This window comes from Triticum aestivum, chromosome 2A (assembly GCF_018294505.1).
Source record: "Triticum aestivum cultivar Chinese Spring chromosome 2A, IWGSC CS RefSeq v2.1, whole genome shotgun sequence".
NCBI classification, from domain to species: domain Eukaryota; kingdom Viridiplantae; phylum Streptophyta; class Magnoliopsida; order Poales; family Poaceae; genus Triticum; species Triticum aestivum.
In genome coordinates this window covers 451,932,958-451,938,216 of record NC_057797.1, presented here as the reverse complement: position 1 = coordinate 451,938,216, position 5,259 = coordinate 451,932,958, and the positions used below count along the sequence as shown (strand labels likewise).

General features: G+C 38.9%; 1 long non-coding RNA gene across 5 annotated transcripts; it reads right to left on the bottom strand.

Annotated features, from left to right (window-relative positions):
- Positions 1–228: 228 nt before the first annotated feature.
- LOC123188964 (uncharacterized) lies at positions 229–4,828 on the bottom strand. 5 transcript variants are annotated; one of them, XR_006495468.1, is made up of 9 exons: positions 4,455–4,783; positions 4,270–4,365; positions 3,913–3,964; positions 3,275–3,445; positions 3,068–3,187; positions 1,991–2,513; positions 1,698–1,888; positions 1,461–1,617; positions 229–1,350 (listed from the first exon to the last, which is right to left on the bottom strand). It is a non-coding gene; the product is annotated as an uncharacterized lncRNA (long non-coding RNA). The 5 variants fall into 5 exon arrangements; XR_006495469.1 differs by having other exon boundaries at positions 229–1,347; XR_006495467.1 differs by having other exon boundaries at positions 1,461–1,888; positions 1,991–2,139; positions 2,246–2,513; positions 4,455–4,782.
- Positions 4,829–5,259: the final 431 nt, after the last annotated feature.

Genomic DNA, 5,259 nt, shown 5'->3' with positions numbered 1-5,259 from the left:
CCCGCATTACATTATTTGTCACTAGGTGTTGGGGCACACCCGTGGCGCGCCTTTTGAGGGAGAGCTGGACAGTGTCTGGTTGTAGTCAACCCTTTAACGCTCTTTCCTATTACAATTAACGTTTGGGTTGATTGCTTTAATTAACAAACTTAGCAGCAAATATATATATATATATATATATATATATATATATATATATATAGACACACACACAGAGAAAGGGCATTATGGATCTGAACATAAAACATCTGACTAAGAATAGTGCACTTTACATAAGCAATAACATAAATTTAGTGTCTTGAAAAGCATGTGATAAAAGGACCAAAAGCAAACCATAGGATGTCACAGGATAGAGCATAATTAAGAGTACTTAGTGTTAGATTATATTGACACAGGGCCTGCAGTGTCGTCGATGGTGCATCTAGAGGCGGTGCAGTGTGAAAACCAGGCTGCGCTTTGAAGTGATCCTGAAACAAATGCATAGATGTCTCCCTCACGAATTTTGGCGCGGTGACAAAACTCAAACCAGTTGGTGATTATAGTGGCCCTCTTGTCAGAACTAAGGTTAGAACACAGTTTCCAAAGCTGAAATACAAAGTTAGTTTCAGAGAAACAACATAGTTTAATATTAATAACATATCATGTAATTACTCATCCGTGTTTTCCATAAAAAAATACATTATCCTGCTAGAACAACCAAGCTGTGGCAGTAAGAAAACTACCCAGGAACACATATGCAGGAGGTGATTATCAAAACAAAAGGACTGATAAATTTAGCATCAACAAATGTATAATTTTTTTGTTTTCAAATTCATAGTTTAACTCGGAAGCAAATAAAGATGGGCCAGAAATCAACATATGTTAAACTGGTGCTGCCAATAGTTCTATCATCAATCTAATCTAATTCACTGCATACTTTGTAGCACTGAAAGCATACTGCTGAAGTGACAACAAATCCATATCTCCAAAAATGACAACTCTTTGCAAAAATTCTTCTCCAGGATAAAGAGGAGCATCAAATAATAAACATAGATCCATGCGGGTAATATAAAATGCATAGGTCCAACATATCTATTAATCCATCTAGCTAGAAGCCTAGAACTGCATATAAATGTTCCAAATCAGTGAAATAGCAAGGTCCAAAAATCAAAATCAGATCCATGACTATGTATGTGTGGGCTCCAGTCACAAAAATGTTGGAAAAATATTAAGCATCGGCTGGAACCAGTGTAAAAATTCAGAGATGTTCATGGCATTATAGAAAAAGGATAAAAGGCCTTCCTTTGCCAAACCAAACGGACATGGCTTGCTGATCCAAACCCAAGTAGCTCCCAAATTCTTTATGTTCTGCTGCATCAGGGTAGAAATGAAGGAGAAGAGACACGAGAGAACAGATCGCTCAATTCATCAGGACCACAAAAAGGTTCTTCAGGAATATATATGTTTAGAAAAGCACATACCACTCTGTCTCCCTCCGAAAGCCGCCACGAGCAGCACCACAATGCACGTCCAGAGCAGCATGGTGGTACCACCCACATGCTAACCCATGCCACCTGCCACGCCTTCGCGGCCTTCACAACAGCGCCCATCTGATCTGTAGCGCCTCGCAGGGAAGATCTGTAGACCAATAAAATAAACTACATTCTTCGGCATTATATTTATGTGTACTTGATGTAGAGAGGAAGCTACAATAATACATGGCTCTTCAAATTGGTAAATCTGCTTGGATTATGTAAACATCAACCAGATTGGTGCACAATGCATCAACTTTGATTATCTAATATGCGCCAGATCATACACCCTATGTATCTTTCTTTATAAGAAAGATTCCCATCACCATCAGATCCATGTTTACTTCCCTCACACCTTTCAAGCCCTTGACATTAACCTGAATTCATGCAAAGCGACAAAAATCAAATCTAGGGACATCATTAGTTGTCACACTTAGCAGTGGGATAAATCATGGGATGATAAATGAAATAGAACAAACCTGTATAATCCTACTATTCTTGCCATGCAAATCGGGCGAATACTTGAAGCAGTTTAGGTGTACAAATCACCTCGGCAGCTTCACTTGTCTCAAGCAAACCATGTGTCAACAATTCAAAATCAATAGGCTTCAATTGTCCTTGATTAAAACTGAGGTTGAAGAGTTAATATATCTCACAGTCATGGATGAAATCATCAAGATAGAAAATTACTCTTAATGACTACTGATGATGTTGCGGTATGGGTATTTAATTACCATTATCCTCTGAAGGTATCTTCTTTAAAAGAGGAGCAAAGCCGCCAAAAAAGCCCTGCACTCAAATTCGCCAGCTCCGGCGTCACCTTTAAAGTAAAATTATGCAAATTTTTCATACATGTATGAAAGTGAAGCAATAATTCAATTAATCAGCAACACTTCCCGGAATTGCAGCAAACCAAACATATCAAAACCCTGTCAGTTAATACGGGGATCAATCTGCATTTTTTCTTCCATCTCTTTACTTTCTTCATCAACTCCTTAATGCCTGAAACAATCCCTGAGTTAATAAATGCATTTCGAACCATTCCATATACAGCTCTGTAAGGCGATACCTTCGGTCACAAAAGTGCTTGCATACTATTGATATTCAATACCAAGACATTAACTCATAATTAGGATACTCGCATGAACAACTTCAGTTAATAATGATCTACTATAAGATAGTTAAAGAGTAAAGGAATGGTGAGATATCTACATGATAAGAAGCAGCTGGTCTGAAGCATTTCAGTGTTCAATGAAGCATAGAATTATATGTCACACTAGTATCCCTTGCAGTAAACTTAAGGTGTATTTTTGCTAAATTGGGTCGTAAATTGTAACATAACAATAAGCTTCAGACTTGAGCTTGCGTCAACAGGGCGTAAACTGCAATGCCATGCCACTACTGCTAAGCATTTGTGCATCTCCCTCAAATGGTTGATGGTTAGACAACTGAATTCATTTTGACATGTAGAATAACTTGAAGAGAATTGTATTCGTCCCTTACAAATATGTTTATCCAAGGAAAAAACAAAAATGTGGAAAAAGGCAGGAACTTACATCATGGCTCCTAGAAAATTCAGAGGCCCATCCAAAACGTGCAGGTTCCTCAGCCAACTCTTGGATAGCTGCAAGGAGGCGGCGTTCCTCATTTGTGTCTTTCCTATCAAGAACTTGCTCCTGTCGTACATTGGCATAAACAAAGAGAGTTAGATCAGGGAACATGAATCCTGTAGTATACTAAGGGACAAGGAGAAGGACAATTACAAGGTAGGAAAATATGAAGCTCCTGTAGAAACACTCCCCATCTCCTTCCACTTGCCTAAATTCTAAATAGCGGTCATCAAGGCCGATTTCATTCACAGCATATATTCTGTCGCGAAAAAGTGAAACTATCTGTTCAAGATAATGATTTAAGGCTTGCCCATAGGGAATTGCCTGCACCGCACAATCAAATAAGAGAATTCAGTTTATGCCGATCAGAACAAGGAAATAACATATCGAAAGCCTGATAGAAACTTTGTTTTCAACAACAGATCTAAAATGTGATCCACATTTTGTTTTGCTTCCACTTTTCTGGTTTGTATGTTCTCCGGAAATGGTTGGAACTGCTAATAAATGTAAGATACCCTTCATTGCCACTCATTGGTTGTTGTTGAGTAAAAAATAGAAAAATATGTGCAGTGTTTCATACACTCAATGGTATAATGTCTACTGGTTCCATCACATTGCAAGGGTAATATACTATTAAGCATTCAGACAAGAAAGTAAGAAGCATGTTCCATGAAATCAGTTACTTGTACAGTAATCATGAATGCCCACAGTCCCATCCGACCTGGGATTTTGATCCCGACATTTCATGGGTTTCCACTTTGAATATAACCAAAGACTAAAAGGAGTCAAACCTGTTGATTCACGTGAGGTCTCTCCGAGCTTCCGATTCCTTTTCTATAAAACCTTTTCCACAAGAGATGGGTCAAGATCCATATATAACTTGCCAAACTTAGAAGTAATTGTACAGATTAAACATCACAATCAGGATTTTAGAATACGAAACAGGGGAATAAGAGATAGAGTGTTTGAAGAATCAAATAGCGGTATCACACAACTGATGCTGCAAAATCCGAAACATCTTACTTCAGCTAAAGCTCAGGTACATGGTCAAGGACAAGAAATCAATCAACAAAAAATCAGATATGCTGATTCATGTCGTTAAAGAAATCTTGCTTGTTGATCACATGAGTGAGTTAATTAGTCAGTACCTTCAAAGCACTCAGTTTGCTTGGACATGGCTTCCATGAACCCGAGCTCATCTACATGGAAGATCAGAGGTGTCATTCCATGGCAGCGAAGCCCACCTGCACAAATGCTTTGCATCAGTGAACAAAGCAGGAAGCCAATTAATTGAAACAGACAAGGAGTGTTTAGAAGTTGCAATGATCAACACCTGCATGGATGGGATCAGGGACAAATTCGTGGCTAAGGGTACGCATCTTCATTAGCGGCGTCAGCCCATGCGTGTGGCCATGGTCGCAGGCGTAGATATGTCAGTGGCGTGCCGGTCCCGACCCCAGGTCTGGCCAGAGAAGCGGCTCCTCCTCATTTTTCTCCTCTAGCTGACATGGAAGAGCACCAATGTTGAACCTTCTCCAGGAAATACTATTTAATCACGTTATAATCTTTGAGGTTATTAGGTTTACAGAAGTAATATTGTTGTGTAGTAGCGAGCAAATGAAAAACAATAGATCTAGCTTGCAAGAATTTCAGGACAGGGCAATGGCAAGGACAAGTATACAATTATAGAATGTAAACACAGATCACACAAAGAAGACACTATCAGTAACAAGCATGTGGTCCAAATTAAGTATCATATCAAATTGGCACAAAGATTTATCAACCATAGGAAATGCAGGAGAAAACACGTTTAGTTCGCACCCTGCACTCGTGACGTTCTGTATAGGACCTCTGTTGAATGCCCAATCAACATGGATAGTCTTTGTTAACAGCTCTGTCCCATTCATTATTCTGTTTGCAGTTTGTGCTTCCTCAAAAATTCCATATTCAACCAATGCATATCCCTGTGTTGAGCAGATAAACACAGGTGTGAGAAATTAGAGAGCTTCTTCACAAACAAAAAAAACATATTTGGCATAATCTTCAGTTGTATATGTAGGCAAGAAACTTTCTTCGCAACTGTAAACAATAATCTCGACCATTTGTGCCACTACAGTAAGATGAATGCAATTCTGAGC